The sequence below is a fragment of the Natator depressus genome, chromosome 1 (assembly GCF_965152275.1).
Source record: "Natator depressus isolate rNatDep1 chromosome 1, rNatDep2.hap1, whole genome shotgun sequence".
NCBI classification, from domain to species: domain Eukaryota; kingdom Metazoa; phylum Chordata; order Testudines; family Cheloniidae; genus Natator; species Natator depressus.
The window spans coordinates 298561367-298586894 of NC_134234.1; the positions used below are offsets into that span (position 1 = coordinate 298561367).

The 25528-nt window shown below is 43.9% G+C and overlaps 1 protein-coding gene and 1 long non-coding RNA gene across 2 annotated transcripts in view; one reads left to right on the top strand and one right to left on the bottom strand.

Annotated features, from left to right (window-relative positions):
- The window catches only part of LOC141980730 (uncharacterized), a 122198-nt gene that overhangs the window by 90405 nt on the left and 6265 nt on the right, over nucleotides 1-25528 (top strand). The gene's annotated exons all lie outside the window — the stretch shown is intronic.
- On the bottom strand, nucleotides 1209-6483 carry LOC141980729 (uncharacterized). Its single transcript, XR_012637598.1, has 4 exons — nucleotides 6390-6483; nucleotides 4111-4207; nucleotides 2968-3106; nucleotides 1209-1576 (listed from the first exon to the last, which is right to left on the bottom strand). It is a non-coding gene; the product is annotated as an uncharacterized LOC141980729 (long non-coding RNA).

Below are 25528 nucleotides of genomic sequence, written 5' to 3' on the forward strand. Positions count from 1 at the left end.
GCTCTTTCACAGCATGGTGACAACTTCATAATGAAATCAGAAATTCATAGAGGCATAAACACAGCTGTTTATGCCTATAAAATAAGTGGTTTACAAGAAAAGGCATAATCAGTAGTATCGAGTGTTTTGTCAATTACATTAACAACAGAGAAATAGAAAATGATGCCTATTTGACAAGAGACCATTTTCAAGACATTACATTTGCATAATGCTGGTCTTCTTCTACTATGAAAAGCAATGAGACATCATAAAAAAGATGTATCCATTATTCATGAATTTAAATAATCTGACTTGCATGGAAAAATAAGGCTGAGCCAGATTTTATATTTGTAAACTTGTCTTCTCCTTAAAAAAAATTACAGGCAATTATTGTTGTTGATGTTTTAACTAATCCTATTGCTTGAATTGCTGATATTCCATTTAATAGGATCTTGCAGTTAGTAAATTAAATATTTTCTTATTAACTCCAATGTAATTGACACCTTACTATGAGTCAGGGCTCAAACAGTAAACATCTATGACAGAATCATCCCATCACATCTGCTGGGCAGATTAGGCATAAGCGTAAATGATGAGAATTTAGATTTGTTGCAGTACACATGGCTTCTCCAGTTGCTTCCATACTCCAAACAGGGATTTCAACAGCCTGCTCACCAAGTCCATGTTGACACCATCAGATCATTAAAAGAAGAAGTGGTTTGGCCAAAAAATAAGGCTACATTTTTCCATCAGTCTGTGTTTCTATCTCGGGCTCATTCATCTCAGGATAGGCATGTGATGGGTTCGATCACAGAAACCCCTTGGGACTGTCACCTGATGTGCTGAGACTACCTCTGAGCCTGGTTTCTCTGCCAGTTTGGGCCTCCAGAACGCTGCCTTGTTGAGCCAGACATGGCAGTCTGCTCCAACACAGACCCAGGGTTTGACCCACACGCCCCAAAGCTGCAGCCTTAACTAAAAACAGCTTAAGAAGTGCTCCTGTCTCTAGTACCCAGACACCCAGCTCCTAATGGGATTCAAACCCCAAATAAATCTGTTTTACTCTGTATAAAGCTTATACAGGGTAAACTCATAAATTGTCCACCTTCTATAACACTGATAGAGAGATATGCCCAGCTGTTTCTCTCCCAGGTATTAATTACTTACTCTGGGTCAATTAATAAGCAAAAGTGATTTTATTAAGTATAAAAAGTAGGATTTAAGTGGTTCCAAGTAATAACAGACAGAATAAAGTAAGTTACCAAGCAAAATAAAACAAAACACCCAAGTCTAAGCCTAATACATTAAGAAACTGATTACGGATAAAATGTCATCCTCAGAGATGTTCCAGTAAGCTTCTTTCACAGACTAAACTCCTTCCTAGTCTGGGCCCAGTACTTTTCAGACCAACGTTGTAGTTTATGGCCTGGATCCAGCAATCACTTCCACCCCTGTAGTTACTGTCCTTTGTTCTAGTTTCTTTCAGGCATCTCTTTGGGGTAGAGAGGCCATCTCTTGAGCCAGCTGAAGACAAAATGGAGCGGTTTCCAGGGCCTTTTATATTCTTTCTCTTGTGGGCGAAAACCCCTTTGGTCTCCTGTGCAAAATCACAGCAAAAAGATGGAGTTTGTAGCCACCTGGGCAAGTCACATGTCCATGAATGATTCAGCTTTTTGCAGGCTGACGCCATTGTTTACATGTTAGTTTGAATGTTCCCAGGAAAGCTAAGATGTGGACTGGCGTCTCACAAAGTCCATTGTCAGTTAAGTGTTTCTTAATTGGGCACTTACTGAGAATAGTCCTTTCTCAAGAAGCTGACCAAATGCTTCACTGAGGCTACTTAGAATCAAACACATTGAGATACAAGTACATAGCCAATATTCATAACTTCAAATACAAAAATGATACACACATACAGACAGCATAATCATAATCAGCAAACTACAACCTTTCCATAGACACCCCAGTTGACCTCCTCTGTACAAGACCTGGTGCAACCATAGGACCCTGGTTGCAACAATGATGTATACAGTCACAGTTCATTTCAATAACGTCACAAAGCGTGGTGAGGAGAATAACTAGAATGATGAAAGGAAGAAGCGCAGATTAGATGTGTCCATTTTCTTTCACCTCACTGACATGTGCAACCTGATATGAGCTTCATTCCCCCTAGCTCTACAAATCTGGATTCTGCTGTCGCAGTGTGGGAGAATAAACCCAACAGGCCTTGCAGAATGAACAGACTATAGCTCTGGGTGGGAGGAACAAGTTCCAAAGTAGAGGGCCACTCATCAGAAATCGTCTGTCCCCACCGTTTTCCTATTTAAATAAGGAGCTGTTGGCTTGGGCACCTCAGCTGATATCAGTGACCAAGGTATCACAGAAGAAGAAAGGTCAAACCTGGTTAAGGCCAAACCCTTTAGAGCAGAGGTTCCCAAAATGAACTATAGACCACCAGTAGTGGACAGTGATGGAATAACTACCCATTGGGGAAGTTTCCTTCTAATACCCATCAGTTAGTGGCCAATTTATGTCCGAAGGACGAGGGCTTATAGTTCTTACAATTTTTTAGCCTTTCTAAAGTAAATGCAGGTGTTCTCATTATCATATAAATATATAATCCTTCTTTAAAACCTACTAAGCTCTTGGTTTCAATGTTATAATGTGGCAATGAGTTCCACAGGTGAAATATGCTGTGGGTAAAAGAATAGTTCCTTTTATCAGTTGTAATTTGTTCCCTTTCAGTTTCTTTGAGGCTATTATCAATTCTGCCTAAGAGATTTGGGTGCCCAATTTCCATTAAAATTATTTTGAAAATCCCACCCAGAATGTCTGCTAGTTCTTCTTTGAAAGATTATCCACATGGATTCCACTTCTGGTGCGCACAAGTCCCATGCATGCAAGATTGGATTATTTTGGCCATCCGTGTCTGTTGGAGTCAGGAATGAGACCTAAGGGGGGCGTAGCTCCCCCGTGTTGAACACTCACCAGGCTGCTGTGTTTGGATCCAAGCACTAGATCAGTGAGCTTTTCTGCTCCCTTGGGTCTGGTCTAGGGTTGCCAGGTATTCGGTTTTCAACCGGAACACCCAGTTGAAAAGGGACTCTGGCGGCTCTTGCCGACTGGGCTGTTAAAAGTTAAAAGCTGTTAAAAGACAGGCCTACCTCAGTCTCCTCATCACTCTTGAGCATTCTTTGAGATTTGGTCAGTGTCCTTTCAGGATCTCATGTCTCTTTTGAACCTTACTCCTCCAACTCTGTGTTCATGTCCAGATCATGGAGTCTGCTCTCACTCCTGCCCTAAACTCTATTTGTGTTTCTGACCCTCCCAGACTTCATGTTCTTAAAAGCTAGCACTAACATCTTGGGTTCATTGTTCCTTCTCTTGTTTTTTGTTTTTGTTTTTGTATTTTGTTTCTCTGCTCCTCTGCAGACAAGTTGGAGATAACTGGTTTGATCTAGACAGACTGCAGCCACCCCATTTTCCTGCTAGGGCAAGGCTTATTCAGTTGTTGATGGTACTTAATGGCCATCCATTCTGAGGCTGACCCCAGGGGCCACACTCCCTCTCCTTAACACAAATAGTGTGATGCAAGACTACAGTACAGGCAGCCTATAAGGGCATAAACATACACGTAGTTCATAAAATCAAACAGATTCCCCAAATCCTCACAGTATAGTTACTAATTATTTGGTTCCACCCATTGGCAATAAATAAATATGTACATAGAATAAATAAAAATTAGAAAAGTTTAGGGGTACCAGGTACCCATGGTACCAGGCCACTAGCCACTCTTGCTGAAATAAAATCCCTGAGATTTAAAACTTTTGTGAGGCTACTATCCTGATCAACGATGGGCACTCTAGATGCCTCTTTCACCTCAGCAGGAGACCCATTCCTGAGAGATGCTCCATCTGTTGCTCCTTCTAGAAAAGGACACAGAAAGTGAGGAAGGCCCACCTCAACTTTTCTCAACTGGAGCTCTCAAATGAGGGCTCTTCAGAGCTGGAGACAAAAGATCCCAGCAAGCTGGAAAAGTCAGTTTTGACGAGTGCTCCTGTGAGCTGCAGTTCAGCACTGAACTCCTAAGTTCATTTTTCTTCAAAGAGATCGAACCTCTAGACTACTTACTCCAGCAGAATAGTCAAGACTTTCTCTGCTCAGTCATCATCAGAAGGAGGTAAGAAGGAACATAGCTCCCAGAGCGAACACAGCCTTTCATTGGTGCCTAGTAAAACAAGACAAAAGACCCATCATGTCTCTGTTCAGGTGGAGGGCAGTACATGACTCAGATCAGGTCTCTCTGATGCCTCAGCACAGGCTGCTCACCAAGTACTCATGATGATATTGCCTGAAATTGTACACTTCTCTTGGTATTAACTCCTCAGTACGTGTGCTCTAGGTACCAAAAACCTCAGTGCCTGCATAAGCCTCCATAGTGTAGGTGTTTCTTGGGCTGGCTTTCTCAGATTCAAAGATGTTCTTGGTACTCCTAGTGATCTGCTCAGTGACTGCACCAGTCACCCTTGCTGTCCTTATCTGCTGTTCTAACCTTTTCTTCTAGAAGTGCTACTAACTTGGTACTTCTCACTAATACTGCCCTGGTACTGAGGAACTTTCCTGTTTAGGTTTTGAGTGGTATTTGAGAGTTCCCTAGCACACCAGGTAGAGTATCTCCCCCATGAAATAAGTATTTTTCACCTCCCCTTCCAAACATAGCAGGGAACTATCCTTCATCCATACACCTCGTGCTTGTTTATATGAGCCATACTGGTCTACTTACAGGATTTTATAATTGTACTATGAGAATTAATGTATGATTTGATTTCATCCTTACAGACTGTCAGTGTCTGTACTGATGTTAAGGCAGGGACAGACCAGAAGAAGCCTTATGACTGATTATGGTCACCCTTTTGTTTTAGGATAAGTTATAATGTCTACTATGGTTTCCTACATGTATTACAAATTAGGCACTCTAGTTAAATATACATTTCTTTGTTTTAAGGTTTAGTAAGTAAGAGACAGGATCTTGTATTGTGTCTGTGTCAAAGAGGTTAGAGGAAGGCTTAATTTACTATGCCTTTCTTGCTCAACATAAAAACTGCTGTATTCTCAAAGGTCTCTGTAAAAGACTGTTTGTGTGAATGAGGAATGTATGTATCAGGAAAAGGTAAGGTGTGAAGGCCATTGTTATAGCCAGATGGTCAAGGAAGAAGGAGTGAAGAGACCTAACGACACCAGAGAATCATCAATGTGCATCCATAATGAAGGAAGGGCAGATTGACGACCCTGAGCGTGAAGGCTGATACCCCTAAAGACAGGACTGTTGATTAAATTGGAACCAGGACAGGTTGACCCTCTTGGAGGTGTATTGGAATGTTTACATCAAAAGATACACCAATTGAGAAGTAACCGGTCACAAACCGACACAGCAAAATCCATAGACTTCAACAGAGAAAAAAGACTATAAGAACAGGGTGCTTGGCCATGGGACTTTGGGTTCATCTTGCCACGCTCCAGGAGCATCGGATCGCAACTGACAGAGCCCTACTCCCCTCTGAAACCAATCTGGCTGGCCACTAGATTGATCCAGACTCTGGACTGGTAACTATAAACATCAACTGGCAGGACTGTGTGTGTGTGAGAGAGAGAGAGAGATCGAAAAGCATATGCTAACTGTTGTATTCTCAATAAATGCGGTGTGCTGCCTTCTCCCCTGTAAAGCTCCCATGTGCTTCTTATAACATACTGGGGTATCCAGCAATCCCCCTTACAAACCAGACCTCAGAGATCTAATGGGGAATAATCATTCTGGTTTCCACTGCCATGATCCCCATCCCCTTACACTTACAACATACAGTCTTGAACAAATTGGACTCCTTGGAGTGTGAAACCCACTAGAAATCCTTCCTTCACTGCCTCTGCTCCAGAGTTAGAGCTCCCTCCCTGACAAGTTATCATGGGTCTACTCAAGGGGGTTTATTGGTACAGGAAGTCCTCTCTTAAAGTCATCCTGGTTAACGTTGTTTCATTGTTACATTGCTGATCAATTAGGGAACATGCTCGTTTAAAGTTGTGCAATGCTCCCTTCTAACGTCATTTTGCAGCCGCCCGCTTTATCCACTGCTTGCAGGAAGAGCAGCTCTTTGCAGCTAGCTGGTAGGTGGTTGGAACCAGGGTGGACTGGCAGCCCCCCTATCAGCTCCCCACTTCTCTAAGTTCCCTGTGCAGCAGCTGCTCAGGAGGCTATTAATTGCCGGCAGTTCAGCTGTCCCTCCCCCCACTGCCATCTGCTGCTCCGGCCCTCTGCCTTGGAGCTGCTCCCTGAGACTCCTACTTGCTGTGGGGGGGGAAGGGAAGAAGAGGGGGGCTAATGTCAGGGTGTCCCCCGGCTCCTGCACCCCACTTACCCCATCTTCCATAGAGCAGGGGGACACACGGATGGAGGGAGCTGCTGCCTTAGGCAGCAGTTGCAGCTGCAGTCCGGTCTCAGCTTGCTGATCTAATTAACAAGGCAGTGTACTTCTGACCCCACTCTTCATACTTAAAGGGGAAATGTGCATCTCTATCTCTCAAACACACACAGGGTGTGTGTCTCTGTCTGCCCTCCCTTCTTTCCTGCTGCCTTGTAGACTGTTAGAGTTAACCCTTGAGGGCTCAGCCAATTGCTAGTTCATAATTTAGCAGTAAGGCATTCCCTGGGAAATAGCCCACCGTCTGACTCCTCCACCTCAACCAAGCTTCACAATCATCATCACTGTGTACCAGTATTAAATTGTTTGTTTAAGACTTATACGGTGTGTGTGTGTGTGTGTGTATATATATATATATAGTCCTTTGGTGAAAAAAATTTCCCTGGAACCTAACCCCCTCATTTACATTAAGTCTTATGGGGAAATTGGATTCGCTTAACATCATTTCGCTTAAAGTCACATTTTTCAGGAACATAACTACAACGTTAAGTGAGGAGTTCCTGTACTATATCATGGTCTGCTCCAGTGGGAGCATCAGAGCAATGAAGAGCACGAGGACAGGGCAGAAGTTCAGTTGATTCCAACAGCAATATCTTCCTTCCCTGCCTGAAGAGGCAGTTATCTCTTTTACTAGCCAGGTGGATGATTTTAGGATCTTCCAAGACCTCTTGTGATGCATGGCAGACACCTTGGAGATTCTAGTGGAGGTAGTGCAATAAAAATCCCTTAAATTACTGCTACTAAATTATTTTTCACGCCCACCTCCAACCCGCAGTCACCTGGTGGGCTTGCCATGCCTATCAACGCACGGTTGCTGGAACTAGCTCCGGCTCTGTGTCAGACTCCAGCATCCATGGCACCCACGTCCAAGAAAGCTGACAGACATTATCAAGTTCCCTCTTAAGTATTTCAATATTTCTACTTCCACCCTGTCCCAAGGTAACTGGTGATGGTAGTAGTGCATGAAAGATCTAAACAGCAAAAGCCTCCAAACAAGGAATAAGGACCCTAAAAACTGGACTTGTTCAGCAGAAAGGTCTACTCCTCCATTAGTCTTCAGTTGTGCATTTTGAATTACCAGGCACTTCTGTCAAAATAGTGACTATCTAAAGTGGAACGAAGTGTTGCAATTCATAGAGGAGCTTCCAGAGGAACATAGGGAGGAGCTGAAGTCTCTAGTGTCTAAAGGACAGTTAATGGCCTGAACATCTCTCCACTGTGATATGCAGGGCTTCATAGCTCCCATTTTCTAGAATACTCACTGAGGTCCAAATGACCATTGCGAACCTGCCACTTGTAAGTTGTGAACTATTTAATGCACAAACCAATGAAGCCCTTCATTTGTCACAAGATTCAAGAAATATCCTCTACTTGTTGAGTGTATACACTCCAGCCCTGAGGAGGAAGCAAGCCAAACCGCAAAGCTAGAGGCCGCTACTTATTATTATAACCTCCAGAAGACAGTTGGAACCACCAAAGAAGAAAGTTCCAGTGCAAAAGGCCTTCTGCCTCTTCCTCCACCATCAGCTTGGACGGTAGAGGGAAATTCAGGCCTTTACGGCTGGTCCACCTTACACAGTATTCCATAAAGATAAGGTGACTCTTAGGGCTCACCCCAAGTTCCTTCCTAGGTTGTTTCTGATTTTCATTTAAATCAGTAGAGTTGCCTCCCAGTGTTCTTTCCCAAGCCCCACTCAAAAGGGAAAGCCAAACTGCACACTCTTGAGTGGACAGGGCTCTTTCATACTCCCTGGACAAGACCAGACCCTTCAAGAGCTCCCCCTGACTGTTATGGAAACCATTTCTACTAAAATAACTCCACAGTTCTTGAAGGATATTGTACACTAAGAACACGGATACATACCTATAACCGTAACTTCACCATAACAAAGTGTTATGCTTGGAATTATGCAGTATGTTAAACATTTTGTCCCTTCTCTGTGAATATTATTAAGTTAGAAAAAAAACTGTCCTTATTATTACTCAGAAAAAATGGGTTTTGAGATTTTATGGCTTACATGCTAAATCAGATCCTGTAGATTACTATTCCAAATAATTCTGCTAATACAACATCCAGCCTTCCAGTCTCGATGAATGATTTGAAATTCAGTGTCTGTAAGTGTCTTTATTAAAATATCATTATTGACTCAGTAAACAATATTATCAAAAGAAGCTTTGCTTCCTTCAGATTCATTTATATATAATTGTAAGGTGGAACAAATTGAATTTGGAGTTTGGTAACCAAATGCTGATGCTCCATTGCCCTTATTCCAACATAAGACCCTGATGTCCTCAAGTCCTCATTTTCACAATTAGGTAATGCTCTTGGAAACTCATTAAATCTATTTATGTTTGGTTTAGATAGAGCTGATTTGTTTTGTAGGTGAAGTACAGAACTTGTGAACACTTGTGAGATATGAAATCAACAGCCAAGAAAGTAATATTTGTTAATTGGTCATGTAACTTTTCAACATAACCCACTAGCAGGGTGGTGCGGATGATATGGTGAGCAAAAGGTTTTGTGCAAGTTATGCTTTTTTATATTTTAACATTCAGTCTCATACACAGTAACTGTCACTTGTCATTAACGAGAAAATAAAACATTGTTTCTATATTAACCTTTGTTGATCAATTCTGTGTTTCGTGTTTTGTCATGTTTATATTCTCAGTGGGCCCAAATGATCCTAACTTCCCCAAAGTCTGAGGGTGGTTATTGTATTTCTGGCCCTTATCTTTATAATACCCAAAGCATGGATTGGAACACATCAACTTTGTGGAAATTAGGATCTGAACTTTGTGGCTTAGGCAAATCTTGAGTCCTGAACCTGTGAGATGTGGATCACCTTCAACTAACCACAGTTAAGGACACTCAGTACCTTGCGGAACTTGACCCCCAGGGTTGTATCTATATATTGAGAGGTCAAATTGTTTTCCCCGCATATGACATAGTAAATTATTATCATGTAGCTAAGTGAGTATTGCTATATTTTTTTGAAGTATTACACCTTCTCTTTCATTAAGTTCAGTAGCAGAATGTCTCTTATTTAGTCTAGTCTAATACTGTTGGTGGTTTAGAACCTCTCCATCTTGACAGTAAGAGCAGAGCTATGGTAGCCAACTAGAGAGAGAGAGAGAGAGAGAGAGAGAGGAGAGAGAGAAAGAAACGTATCTAAACAATGTCACGGAGTGACACTACTATTAATATTAACTATATGCTGGGAGGGTGACCAAAAAGGCAGATTAAATCCAACTTGGGTCAGTAACTACACAGGGAAAAATAACACATCTTTACATGCTGGTGGACTCCGAAGCTATGGGGCCTTCTGAGGGAAAAGAATTGGGAGTCATTGTCATGGAGAGGTTACTGCACAGTACAAGGTAACCTCCACCTTGCTTTCAAAGAGTGACCTTCATATTTTTCCTAGGGGAAAGAAAGGAGGAGGCTGGAGAGTCTTGCAAGATTTTTTGTGTTGCCAGGGTTCCCCTGTCAGCTGTGGCCATAGGACACCCGCCGGGGATCGGGGAGGAAATGGGAAACGAAAATGGGCATATCCATGCTGATTCTAGCGATATTCAGTATTGCATTCATAGTATCCTAACCCTCCCCTCCCCCCAGACTAAGTAAGATCTATGTTAGCAGATAGCAATGAACTAAGGTCATCATTTTCAAACTTAAAGGGAGACAGCAATTTTGCAGTGCAATGTAGAAAAAGTACTGATGAAACTCTGACTCTGACTAGTACAGTATTACCTGAACTACTTTCTGTGCTGATCTGAAGAGCAGAGAGACATCAAAGTCAATGCATTTTATGACTGTCTAGTATGATGAGCTAAAACTCTGCAACTAATTTAAGCCTAAATTCTCACATTTGTCTGCTACACAGCATTTAAATATGTGGCTTCATTTTTGGATGTTCTACAGCGCCCATTGAGAAAGTACTGGTTACATCTGTAAATTGAGAGACAGTTAAAGAAATACTAATGGCATCTAGTGTTTCATCTATGCATTATACTGCATAATATCTGTCTGAACATAGACAGATGCAAATGTCCTACTTAGCTGTAAAACTAGCTTTCCCTCACTCTTATACACACACAACTGTGTCCTACCAAGATGGCTTTGTGTTAAAAGGTTAGGGGGATCTTGCTAGTAGCACAATCTAGTCAGAGCATATACAGAAGAGAACAGCAAAATCCCATTTAAGTCTGACATGGCAGGGAGAGATAAACAGACCCTCCTTCTGACTAATGAATTCAGGAGCAGCTTTGACTCAGTGCAATTACTAAAGACTCATTTTTAGACAAGGTATTGAAGATTTAATAGCAGTGCAATTTACCTTATCAGCTTTACCAGATGGTGTCATTTACTTCAGAAAGGTCTGTATCTGTGACTGAGCTTTATTTACCTCACTGCAGTGAATTGTTGTACCTTTAAAGAGGAAAAACTGTAAAATGCCATAAAGACAAGCAGGGTCACTCTCCAGACGCTGCACCAGCTTACTAGAACACCTCTCTTCGAAATGACAGGTTTCAGAGTAGCAGCCGTGTTAGTCTGTATTCGCAAAAAGAAAAGGAGGACTAGTCTCTAAGGTGCCACTAGTACTCCTTTTCTCTCTTCGAAATGTATGTATTCTCTGGGTCAGCCTAATCTACTTTGCTTGACAACACAGAGCAATTGTCAGATCCCTACCTTCAGTTAGATATATATTGGTTTGGACTGTAGTTCAAGTGTCAGTGCTATATTTTGTGTCTAATGGCCAAAAAAGATACAGGTTTCAGAGTAGCAGCCGTGTTAGTCTGTATCCATAAAAAGAAAAGGAGTATTTGTGGCACCTTAGAGACTAACAAATTTATTAGAGCATAAGCTTTCATGATACAGGTTTTGTAGGCAATTTAAACCACTGTCAGATACTGAGGCAATGTGTTGTAGTAGATTAGACAAGGGACTGGAAGTTGGGAATCCTGGGTACTACGCCTTCTGCTACTGCGTCACTTGACTGTCAGTTTCTCCATCTTTAAAATGGTGATCATAAAACTACAATGAGGTGTCGCTTCCTGGGCCCCTTCACAGGCGCTCAGGTTGCTTGGGAGATGGAAAAGGGAGAACGGCTGTGGGAAAGCAGGGATCCAGAACCAGGCCAAGGAGTTTTCTGTTATTCTTTGCTTATGTTAACCTGTTTTTGATTTCTGGTACTGTATTATCTCTTGAGGGAAATCCCTAGCTGACATGCACCCATTTTGTTTACATTTCCTACCTCACAAAGGTGTTTTGAAGATTACTTGACTTTGCAAAACATGTCAAGCATGCAATATGCTATATAACTGCTTAAGAGTGCCATTTTGATTATCATTTTACAATAGCTAATTTCCTTCAGCACAGCAGTAATTTGACTATGACAATCCTGGGTTAAACTCTTTCTGCTCGGTTATTTTCTCTGCTGGTTTTTTTTCAAAATCTCTTTATATACAATGCTTCCATGACACACAGTTTGTGCCAGGCAGGATGGTAAATGTTGTGTAACTAATTCTGAATGTCATACTAATCACACAGTGCTAAAGCAGTAAGAGAGTCAGGTTTGCCAGTAAGAGGAAGCATTACATGTGCCTAGATACTATAGGGATGACCCTTGGAGGTCCTTACTGAGTTTGCTCAGTCCTTCCTTCCTTACTCAGGAAAGCTCCCTCTGTAGGAGTTTGCTTGATGAATAGTCTCAGGATTTGGCTTACAGTGAGGGGAAGGGGCATCGACTTTCAAATTTCCCCAGGGGTGCTCGACCCCCGCTCTGCCTTGAGCCCCACCCCCACTCCACCCATTCCCCCAAGGGCCCATCCCTGCCTCTTCCCACCCCCCAGGTGAGAGGCACTGGGTGGGGGGGAGAGGAGCTGATCGGTGTGGCTGCCGCTGGGTGCTGAGCACCCACTCTTTTTTTTCCCAGGGGTGCTCCAGCCCCGGAGCACCCACGGAGTCAGTGCCTATGGTGAGGGACACAACAGATGGAACATAGTGGTGTGGTTTGTCATCTTCTTTTGGTGCTTCCTGACAGGAGAGGGCCTTTCCCAGCTTGGTGAGGTGTCGAAGTGTCTCCTTCAAAGGGCTGAAGACTCTCAACTGGCCAAAGAGCTTGGTTCTCAGCTTTTCCTAGGGCAATGGGAGTTTGGCTAACAACTGAGTAAGGACCTCAAGATTTGGCTGAGTCACTGATATTAATGGCTGTGGAAGGTGCTCAGCACCTTAAGGAATCAAGCCCACATAATTCAAGGCACTGTTAGGTTTTCACTCTTCCTTTTATAGACTTTATCCTGCACCTGTAAAATGAATGGGAGTTTTGTCATTGACTTCTGTGGTGCAGAATTGAGTCTACATTGCCTGCCATTTTCCCAATCAGTGGAAAATGGTGGGCTGTATAGCTACTGTAACATACATATTTTATAGTAACAACACTATCTTTCTGGGCATAATAGAGCTGAGGAAGAATGTACGGGAAGGGCCCTTGGCAGAGGTGCGGCGTACTGGCAAGAGCCGGTGCACCGTAGTGGGGCAGCCCAGCTTCCCCACGGGGCAATGTAAAGGGCCTGGGGCTCCCAGCAGTGGCTGGAGCCCCGGAGCCCTGGGGTAGTGGGGGCTCCAGGGGCTATTTAAAGGGCCGGGGCTCCAGCTGCCTCTGCCGCCTCGGTCCTTTAAATAGCTGCTGGAGCCCCGCCGCTTCCCCAGGGCTCTGGCAGATATTTAAAGGGCCAGGGCTGTAGAAGAGGGGAGCCCCAGGCCCTTTAAATTGCCTCCTGCTGCTGGAGCCTTGGGGTAGCAGCTGCAGGGCTCCGGCAGCTATTTAAAGGGCCTGGGGCTCCCCTGCTTCTACTGCCTGGGCCCTTTAAATAGCTGCTAGAGCCCCACTGCTTCCCCAGGGCTCCAGTGGCTATTTAAAGGGCCAGGGCGGTAGAAGAGGGGAGCCCCAGGTCCTTTAAATAGCCTCCGGAGCCCCGGACTGCTGCTGCTACCCTGGTGGGGGGAGCACTTACCTTACAGGGTGCGCTGGGGCTGGCTCTGACCCCCTCAACCCCACCCCTTCTGCCCTAGGCCCCGCCCCTTCCAGGGGCCAGAGCTGGCCCCAGAGTACCGGTAAGTCACTCGACTTACTGTCACCCCTGGCCCTGGGTTTCTAACAGTGGTGATGTGTCTGTTTGAGGCGAGAAGAAACTGTAACCCTCAATTTTGGAAAAAAGTAGGAATACATGGGCTGCTATTTAAAAGCAGTGTAGTCCCAAGGTAGTGCGGCTGTCTGACGAATCACTGCTGCTCACAAGATGTCCCTGTGAAGTCCTTTTACAACACTGATTAGAGGGTTTCAGTGAGGGTGTTTGGTGCAAATTAGATTTTATTTAGAATTAGCCACCGTACGGCTCTTAGCAAGAGGTGAATTTGCAGATTAAACTGTCTTGTAATGTAATTACATGGCTTTGTACTATGAATCAGTTTAGAAACCGAAACCCTTATTTGAATAAAGAATAAAGGTGTGGAGCTTTTTTTAAAGAAATGCGCCATTCAGGGAATAGCATCCATGTACAAATAAAGGGCAGTAGTGATGTTTTGGTTACATCTAAAGAGGTATTTCATTCTAAGCCCATTTTCAGGTGCATAAATCTTCCATTGCCAGGTTTCCAGTTATTTGAGTATCGGGAGATATTTTTCAGGCTTAAATGTTTTTTGTTTTAACCCGTCTTCACGTGGGCAAATCAAATAGCTTCATATTAAAAATTCATACTTGCCATGGGCTTAGTTCTCAGTTATGACATGTTTGAAAAGTGTAGTTTAGATGGCACAAAGTTGTAAGTGTTGGAGTCATGGGGGTTGTACATGAGATTCTCCTCTAAATGTTTAATGATGCACAGGGCATAGCTGTCATTATACACTCTCTCCACACGCAATGAAATAAACACATGGCCAGTAGTGCATTTGCTGACGTAAACTACCCACTCTAGGTTTGGCTTGTTTCCTAAAGTGACTGTCATGCTCTTGAAAAGAGAGGCATTGACAGCCCTGGAGACCAAAGGCATGGATTTATCCACAGAACAGCAATGATAGTGTAAGTTTACCCAGACGGTCCCTCCACTCAGACTGGAAGGGGCAAGCCCTAGGCATGGGCGAGAGGCTCCATGCCTCTTCAGCCTGTGGCCTCTGACAAGGAGGCAGCTACACCTAGTTTGACGGGGTTGGGGGAGCTGCATATAACAGAGTTCTGAAAAATCAAGCCTCCTATGTCTACCTCTAGCCAGGAAACTCTGGCTATGCATTGAACTATTGCTCAAGAAGCTGGTCCATGCAAAGAAGGACACTGTCTTTTAGTGGAGAGGATTAGCTTAGCCAGTGAGCTGATGGGTTGGATAATAGCAAGTCATGCTCTATACTAGAAGTTAAAGGACAGTGATTAACTTAGATTGTTGTCCTCATCCCCCATCAACAAACTACACCTCAGTTAAACCCCGATAGAGATAGGTGATGGCACATTGTCTAGAGAAACAAACAGAACCAGGAATTGCCAAGTTCTAAGCATGGCTCTAAAATTGGCATTGAACAACTCACTTAAACTACCTGGGCCAAACTCAGGCCTGGCTTAAGCAGGTTTAAGTTCAGTAAACTGAATGGCATTGCACCCACTTACGCCAGGCCTGTGTTTGCTTCTCTGTGCCCTATTTCCTCATCCATACACTAGGCATAAGCCTTCATGAGGGGGTTATGAGCGTTAACTAATGGCTCTCAAGTGCTTCAGTGCTGCACTATACAGTAAGTGCTAAGCACTGTTATAACCCTGAGTAGCCAGCTATAACTCTGAACCTGTATAGAATTGGGAAATAAAATGGTAACTTGTTTATAACATGCCATAACTTGTGATGGTGGGATGAATTCAGCCGGGTGGCTGGCCCATGGCTGTTAGTTACAGTGGAAGGTTGTAGAAGTGCAGGGAAGGAAACCAACTGGCCTTGCTAAGATAGTGTGTGTGTGTGTGTGTGTGGGAGGGGGTGTGTGTGGGAGGGGGTGTGTGGATGGAGTTATGTTACAGCTTTAGTTACGTGTAAATAAACAAATATTCACATCATTTCAGAACTGGGCTAATATCATCTTTGGTGTAACATTAGTGAAGTCAACAGAGCAGTTATAGCAGTTACGGATTTGGCCAAGTGCCTTTGCACGCTGATTACTCTGAAGGTGTTGTTTGCACAGATCAGCATACTGTACTATCAGTCCCCAAAGCAACACCAGCTGGCAGCTGCTAGGTGCACACATGCTGTGTCACACTAGAGAGGACGATGAGTGTCAGTTGTGTAGTATCATTAATCATCAGATGAAATGTATTTGATTAATTAAAATGCTAATTCAAGCTAAAATGATGAGCTTTTCATAGCGTGTATCTGTAAAATGCCAGCAGAGAGGCAGGCATTACTATTTGGTGCTTGACTTGAAGTGTGTGGTTCGGGAAAGGGAGAAAGAAATACCAGCAGTAATTTAATATCTTCTGAAATTAGATTATTCTAGATGCTGGGGGCTCTTTCTGGGCTGGAAAATCTCATCAACAACAGCCTGTTAAAGCTAATTGTGATATTTAACCCCCTACTTGCTGCCCTGGCACACATGCAATGTTTCCTGAGATGAAAGGAAGGTAAGTAAACATTCACATACTCCTACCTACAACAGGACGTACAGGACAGAACTGACTGGACAGAGACAATCTGTTTCTAGCACTGTTCCCTGCCCTGAATACTGATGAATTTAGTGCTTCCCTTGACTGAACTTAGGAGACATACTGTGAAAAAGGGAACGAAGACTCCTGGTGCTCAGCTACCACAGGGAGGAGTGCAGTGGAAATGCCTAGATAAGTAGACAGGGCATGGCTGAGCCAACTCACTTTGTGCAGAGCGGACAGAGGGGATGCTGGTAAACTGGAAGCTCTGGCCAGGCTATCGCCTGTCAGCTGTCACTCAGGTGCCCATCCCAGGGCCCCATCTGCTGTTGGATGGTCACACAGCAGCAGTATTCAGGAAGGCTTTTCCTACCTGTGCCTGGCCAGAAGATTGAGACAGTTTCGGAAGGGCAGGACTTAGGGCTTAGAGCCTTAAAGGTATTTAGGCACCTAACTCCCATTGATTTCAGCTTTAGGTGCCTGACTGGCAGGCAGGAGGGAGGCACCTATTTCCACACAGATTCACATACATGAACCCATGCCTGGAGTTAGGCACTCAGATCAGATCAGCCCTTTCTCATGAGCAAGGGAACTACCCACCCTGCTATAGCCAGTGGCTCAATTAGTACACCCACCTAGGATGTAGGAGAGTCAGCTTTAAGTCCCTGCTCCAATCAGTATTTATTTATACAATGTATGGTTTCAGAGTAACAGCCGTGTTAGTCTGTATTCGCAAAAAGAAAAGGAGTACTTGTGGCACCTTAGAGGCTAACCAATTTATTTGAGCATAAGCTTTCGTGAGTTACAGCTCACTTCATCGGATACATACTGTGGAAAGTACAGAAGATCTTTTCATACACACAAACCATGAAAAAATGGGTGTTTACCAGTACAAAAGGTTTTCTCTCCCCCCACCCCACTCTCCTGCTGGTAATAGCTTATCTAAAGTGATCACTCTCCTTACAATGTGTATGATAATCAAGTTGGGCCATTTCCAGCACAAATCCAGGTTTTCTCCCCCCCACCCTACCACAAACCCACTCTCCTGTTGGTAATAGCTTATCTAAAGTGATGACTCTCCTTACAATGTGTATGATAATCAAGGTGGGCCATTTCCAGCACAAATCCAGGGTTTAACAAGAACGTCTGAGGGGGGGGGGGAGGAAAAAACAAGGGGAAATAGGCTTGAATAGAGACTGGGAGTGGCTAAGTCATTATGCAAGGTAACCTAAGTTAATTGTATCCAATTTGCAAATGAATTCCAATTCAACAGTCTCTCGCTGGAGTCTGGTTTTGAAGTTTTTCTGTTGTAATATCACAACTTTCATGAATGTAATCGCGTGACCAGAGAGATTGAAGTGTTCTCCGACTGGTTTATGAATGTTATAATTCTTGACATCTGCTTTCTGTCCATTTATTCTTTTACGTAGAGACTGTCCAGTTTGACCAATGTACATGGCAGAGGGGCATTGCTGGCACATGATGGCATATATCACATTTGGTGGATGTGCAGGTGAACGAGCTTCTGATAGTGTGGCTGATGTTATTAGGCCCTGTGATGGTGTCCCCTGAATAGATATGTGGGCACAGTTGGCAACGGGCTTTGTTGAAAGGATAGGTTCCTGGGTTAGTGGTTCTGTTGTGTGGTATGTGGTTGCTGGTGAGTATTTGCTTCAGGTTGGGGGGCTGTCTGTAGGCAAGGACTGGCCTGTCTCCCAAGATTTGTGAGAGTGTTGGGTCATCCTTCAGGATAGGATGTAGATCCTTAATAGTGCGTTGGAGGGGTTTTAGTTGGGGGCTGAAGGTGACGGCTAGTGGCGTTCTGTTATTTTCTTTGTTAGGCCTGTCCTGTAGTAGGTGACTTCTGGGAACTTTCATGGTTTGTGTGTATAAAAAGATCTTCTGTACTTTCCACAGTATGCATCCGATGAAGTGAGCTGTAGCTCACGAAAGCTTATGCTCAAATAAATTGGTTAGTCTCTAAGATGCCACAAGTACTCCTTTTCTTTATACAATGTAGAACATCTTCAACACCCACTGCCCTCCCCCTCCCCCGACCCCCACCAGCCTAGAATAAGCAATAGTTTGATCATTGGAAACTCTGCTGGAATATAGGAGACTTAGGTTCAAGTTCCTACTATGAATCCAGCAGAAAAGAGATTTGAATCTGGGTGTCCCAGGTGAATGCCCTAACCACTGGGCTCTTGCTCAGATCATGCCTACCAGACTGGACCCTGCAGGTGAGATAGGCAGGGAACGCCTAGTTTGTAAATCCCACCAGGAGTTAGGGCCGCTTCCTGGTGGCAGGACTGAGGTGGCTGTATGCATGGCCAGGGGCAGAAATTGAGGTGTCCAGGGGACTTTAGGCACCAGCACGGTTAGGTGGCAGCTGAGAGGTGGTTTTGGGAATGTCAGTAAATGCTGGACTTAGTGGCAGTTAGGCACCTAGCCCCGCTTTGTGAATCTAGCCCTTAGTGGGTGGGTTTTAAGCTACAGTGACTGGTGATCAAATAATGTGCAGCAGGAAGAAATGCTTCTGTTCTGGTTTGTTTTTGTTTTGCATTGCCTAACTTTGTGTGTTTTTAAATGTATGTCTTAGGTGCCCTTTGGAGTGAAGTTTGCATAAAGCTGAAACAGAAATAAAACAGTGACTGGTATCATGGAGCAGGTTGGTTGACAAAAATGCTTCATAGGCTGTCAAAGCAAATATCCTGAATTTTGTGGCTATGGCATGAAAACTATAGTTCATTCTGCTATACACTTGCTGCTGAATTAGACCCTTGCTAATTTTCTAGACCCTAATGACTTGTTCATTACTACCAAATGTCAACAGTCCTATACATTAGATAATATCATCCTGATAATCAATATCATTCTGAACACTTTACACTGGTAAAACCTAACGGCCAGAACTAGGGATTGTATTGTTATGTGAAACCTGACATGTAGAACTAAGAATTGTACTCAGCAGAAACAAAAGCATAAATGAAAGATGGATGAGCCAGAATGATCTAATAACTGACAGCCAATGACTAGTGATAGAATGACTTTTCTGTTTGTGATCTAAGGATGTGTCTGATATAAAGACAGAGCATGAATCACTAACATAAGCTTGTAAATATCCTAAAACCTTGGGAAATTATAAAGACAGCAGCTGTAACTGACAAACAAAAGAAGTGATAAACACAGTGAGAGCTTTTAAGTAGGTTTCAGAGTAACAGCCGTGTTAGTCTGTATTCGTAAAAAGAAAAAGAAAAGGAGTACTTGTGGCACCTTAGAGACTAACCAGTTTATTTGAGCATGAGCTTTCGTGAGCTACAGCTCACTTCATCGGATGCATAGCATATCGTGGAAACTGCAGAAGACATTATATACACACAGAGACCATGAAACAAAACTTCCTCCCACCCCACTCTCCTGCTGGTAACAGCTTATCTAAAGTGATTATCAAGTAGGGCCATTTCCAGCACAAATCCAGGTTTTCTCACCCTTCCCCCCCCCCCCACACACACACACAAACTCACTCTCCTGCTGGTAATAGCCCATCCCTCTTTGAAACCTCTCTTTATAATGCGCATGATAATCAAGGTGGGTCATTTCCAGCACTAATCCAGGTTTTCTCACCCCCCCCACACACACCCCGCTCCAAAAACCACACACACAAACTCACTCTCCTGCTGGCAATAGCTCATCTTACAATGTGCACAGCAATAATCCAAGTTTAACCAGAACGTCTTGGGGGGGGGTTTTGTAGGAAAAAAACAAGGGGAGATAGGCTACCTTGCATAATGACTTAGCCACTCCCAGTCTCTATTCAAGCCCAAATTAATAGTATCCAATTTGCAAATGAATTCCAATTCAGCAGTTTCTCGCTGGAGTCTGGATTTGAAGTTTTTTTGCTTTAAGATAGCGACCCTCATGTCTGTGATTGCGTGACCAGAGATTTCCAGGCGCCCCATCATCTCAGGCATTGGCACCCTGACAGCAGGATTGTCTGGCTATGTAGACTCACTCCTCAGGCCCTACGCTACCAGCACTCCCAGCTACCTTCGAGACACCACTGACTTCCTGAGGAAACTACAATCCATTGGTGATCTTCCTGATAACACCATCCTGGCCACTATGGATGTAGAAGCCCTCTACACCAACATTCCACACAAAGATGGACTACAAGCCATCAAGAACACTATCCCCGATAATGTCACGGCTAACCTGGTGGCTGAACTTTGTGACTTTGTCCTTACCCATAACTATTTTACATTTGGGGACAATGTATACCTTCAAATCAGCGGCACTGCTATGGGTACCCGCATGGCCCGACAGTATGCCAACATTTTTATGGCTGATTTAGAACAACGCTTCCTCAGCTCTCGTCCCCTAACGCCCCTACTTTACTTGCGCTATATTGATGACATCATCATCATCTGGACCCATGGAAAAGAAGCCCTTGAGGAATTCCACCATGATTTCAACAATTTCCATCCCACCATCAACCTCAGCCTGGTCCAGTCCACACAAGAGATCCACTTCCTGGACACTACAGTGCTAATAAACGATGGTCACATCAACACCACCCTATACCGGAAACCTACTGACCGCTATTCCTACCTACATGCCTCCAGCTTTCACCCTGACCACACCACACGATCCATCGTCTACAGCCAAGCTCTGCGATACAACCGCATTTGCTCCAACCCCTCAGACAGAGACAAACACCGACAAGATCTCTATCAAGCATTCTTACAACTACAATACCCACCTGCGGAAGTGAAGAAACAGATTGATAGAGCCAGAAGAGTTCCCAGAAGTCACCTACTACAGGACAGGCCTAACAAAGAAAATAACAGAACGCCACTAGCCGTCACCTTCAGCCCCCAACTAAAACCCCTCCAACGCATTATTAAGGATCTACAACCTATCCTGAAGGATGACCCAACACTCTCACAAATCTTGGGAGAAAGGCCAGTCCTTGCCTACAGACAGCCCCCCAACCTGAAGCGAATACTCACCAACAACCACATACCACACAACAGAACCACTAACCCAGGAACCTATCCTTGCAACAAAGCCCGTTGCCAACTGTGCCCACATATCTATTCAGGGGACACCATCATAGGGCCTAACAACATCAGCCACACTATCAGAGGCTCGTTCACCTGCACATCCACCAATGTGATATATGCCATCATGTGCCAGCAATGCCCCTCTGCCATGTACATTGGTCAAACTGGACAGTCTCTACGTAAAAGAATAAATGGACACAAATCAGATGTTAAGAATTATAACATTCATAAACCAGTCGGAGAACACTTCAATCTCTCTGGTCACGCAATCACAGACATGAGGGTCGCTATCTTAAAGCAAAAAAACTTCAAATCCAGACTCCAGCGAGAAACTGCTGAATTGGAATTCATTTGCAAATTGGATACTATTAATTTGGGCTTGAATAGAGACTGGGAGTGGCTAAGTCATTATGCAAGGTAGCCTATCTCCCCTTGTTTTTTTCCTACAAAACCCCCCCCAAGACGTTCTGGTTAAACTTGGATTATTGCTGTGCACATTGTAAGATGAGCTATTGCCAGCAGGAGAGTGAGTTTGTGTGTGTGGTTTTTGGAGGGGGGTGTGTGTGTGTGGGGGGGTGAGAAAACCTGGATTAGTGCTGGAAATGACCCACCTTGATTATCATGCGCATTATAAAGAGAGGTTTCAAAGAGGGATGGGCTATTACCAGCAGGAGAGTGAGTTTGTATGTGTGTGTGTGTGGGGGGGGGGGGGGGGGAAGGGTGAGAAAACCTGGATTTGTGCTGGAAATGGCCCTACTTGATAATCACTTTAGATAAGCTGTTACCAGCAGGAGAGTGGGGTGGGAGGAAGTTTTGTTTCATGGTCTCTGTGTATATAACGTCTTCTGCAGTTTCCACGATATGCTATGCATCCGATGAAGTGAGCTGTAGCTCACGAAAGCTCATGCTCAAATAAATTGGTTAGTCTCTAAGGTGCCACAAGTACTCCTTTTCTTTTTAGCTTTTAAGTACTGACTCATCAGAGAATAAAACTCATTCTTGGTTACCCATGATAATTCTGATGTAGTAGATTGAACCAGCATTATGGGTGCAATTTTGATGATTTCTCTGTTAATAGAGTGACTGTCTCTTCAGGTCTAATGTGGGCTTGAAACCTTCATTTTCCCATTGGGCAAAATAAGGGTATCATCAATAATAACTTGACAGTCTATGATACTGAGACTTTTTTAACTGGTTGGCAGATATCTTAAAGGAAATTGACCTTAAATGCATAAGAAATAATACTCAATTATGCTTTCAAAAAATGAAGGCAAAAATATTAGATGCTACTGAGTCAGCATCCTGCTAAATGCCACTCGTCACTATGGACCACCTCCTACTTTCAGAGATGTCAGTAATTTCCAGGGACCAGACTGACTGTCCCACACTGTAATATCTCCTCTCTCTAGAGGATTCCATTATACACATCAATAATGACTCTCCCTTCACTCAGTCCCTTTGTCTTCATAACAACCACAGAACTTCCATGGGGGGGGTTCAAGCTCAATTCATACTGTTGAGCAACCTTTGGATCTCGCGTTTGGGACAGGTCTGAAATTTGGGAGTTTGAAGGGAACCCAGCAAACGGACCAATTGCAATCTTTTTAGTGGAGCTACCACAGCTTTGCTCCTCTTGTCTTAGTGCGGCTGACTGCTGGGAACTCTGATGGTGGCAGCTTGCCATGCTATCACACAGCAACTGAGTCACTTCCTTATTGCTATTTTCTCCTTTATTTTTTTGCCTCACCCATGCCTTGCTACCCGCTTCCTATTTTACTTGCTTGGCTACGGGCACAATAACAACCCAGCAAATACTTTAGAAATGAAGTGAAAGCCACCAACCCCCATGAATTGTTTTTTGCTACATCCCTTACAATCTGTCCCTTGTTGCAGCTGTTCCTGGGGGTCTGCAAATACAGGATTGTGTGTCCTTTATTTGCAACATTCATAAAATAGGACGGAGCTCCACAGGCTCTATTCATCTATCAGAGGCAGAGGAATGCGGTGCAGATTTGTGGGATTTTTTTTTTTAAAGACACAAATTATGGGCTATAGGGGGCATGAGATGGAGAAACTTGGATGCTGGGAACATGGCCCCTTGCTCCCAGAGATCCCTGGGTGAGTCATTTTTATCCCACAACAACTTGCAAACATTTCCCAGAAGGTACAGTGCTGGATGGCAGCGCATGGTACACTGGAATATGTACTTATGGCACATCACGCTTTGCATCAACACAAGCCCTCCTGCCACGTGCACGCAGTGCCAACTCAACGTGATAACTTGTGTCAACTAAACTTTTCAGTGTGGACATGTCCCTAGTTGCCCTAGAGCAAAGAGATTTAAGCAAGTGTGTCAGGTCTCCCTGATGACTGATCTCTGCAACTCCCCTCCAGAGCACTTGAGAGGATTGACGAATGGTTCATCTCCTTAGTAAATTTATATTGAAGCTGAACTCAGAGAAAAAGTAGATATGAGACTTCTTCGAGCTTTAACTGCAGCTGAGGAAAAGGATCAATAACAAGTTATAATGAATGACATTAAAATCTCAGCAGTTGCCATTCCACAGTAACTATCTCCTACATCTGGAAAGTTGGCATGGTTTCAAGGTAAACGCTGAATTCGTAAGGGTGTCCACTGTATAGTGAGACTTTATACCTACTCTGCATACAAAAAAAAAAGCCAGAAGCCCAAGACACAGAAGCTTTGGGGCAACATTGATTTGCTTCAGTTAGAGAGGCTAAAACAAAAAGAGCTGAGGGTGTCGCTGCAGAGAGAAAGGGTAGTAGGTGAATGTACACCAGAAGCTGGCAATGAAGCAGCTGGGAGAAAAATACCACCTATGCCTATTAGCTGATGGAGGGGGGAGATACCAGAAGAGGGCCTTTAAGTCATTGAAAGCATTTTAAGGTAGTGAGGACGTATGGTTAGGGGAAGTATACTACAGCACAATTGTACAACAGCCCCATTAATGGCTGAGATTTGCTACTATTGTTCAAGCAGGCTAATGTAAAACAGAGAAAACGCAAGACTATTTAGCACAGACCTAACCTACATCACTCTAAAAGTCTGGCATATATGAACTTGTCTATAGCTTTGAAATATTGCCATCAGATGTTTTCCTAAACAACGCTGATTCCTCACTTCGCCCTGGCAAAAGGCCTGGCATAACCCGGCCTACATAACCACAGGTACTAAATCTCTCCTCACTTAAACTCTTAATTAGATATCTCTTGCCTTAGGGCTTGTGTACGTGGTCAGCTTACGAGCAGTGAGCTAGGGTGTAAATCTACAGTGCACTAGCCTGCTGGGCGCTAAGTGGCCGTGTGAACCCTGCTGTTGTGCACTAATAGGACAACAGTGCACTGTAACGTCCGGCTGTTTCGAACCCTGCTACTGCACACCAAAAGTTCCACAGGGTTTTAGGTCAAAGCACGCTATGGTACATTTAGTACATTGTAGCAGGGTCCATATGGTGAGTTAGTGCGTTACCAGGCTAGTGCGCTGAACATTCACACACTGGCTTGCCGTGCACTAAGTCTCTGTGTGGACAAGCCATTTGTCACTTACAAGACAACAATTACATCTGAACATCGTGGCAAAGCTTGGAACTAAATTACATTCTAGCCGCAGTGGTGCCGAGATACCAAATGAGATGGTTGGCGCATTGTGCAGGGCTTTGTGTTTAAGCGTGTAAAACATCATTTTATTAGTAGAACAATTAATTCTGAAGGTGAATGAATTTTGTATGGCTCCTAGTTACTGGAATACTTGCCAGCAGCAAGCAGTCATTTTTGTTTTCTCTTTACTGTGTAGTGTGGTCCAGAACATGTGGAGCAGAGGTGGGAGCAAAGACTTGCATTCTGGTTCTGCCATCAACTCATTGTGTGACCTTTGGAAGGTCCTTAACCAATCTCTGCCTCAATTTATCCTTCTATAAAATGGGTATCATTTACCTACATTACAGCTATGTTCTGAAGCTGGATTTTATGTATGGAAAGTACTATACACATGGCTTTAAAAGCCATTTGCCTATGTAATGTTAGAAAGTAGAGGCTAGAGGGCTAGATTTGTGTCCCTGTGCTGGCACAAAGTAGCCCCTGGAGGATTTCCCAGGGTAAGGGAAACCTCAGGTGTTATAGAGCCATCGTAAGCAGAGCCTATGTCTCCTTCCTCAACAGCCAACACAGAGGGTATGGATAGGATGTCCTTATAGCAAAGGGATCGCTAGCCTGGGGGACCTTAGTAGTGGAGAGGAGATAGGACAGGACCCACTGGCCGAATACAGCTGTAGCTAAGATTGGGAGAACACAAAGATACCTTAAACCCACATTTGCATCC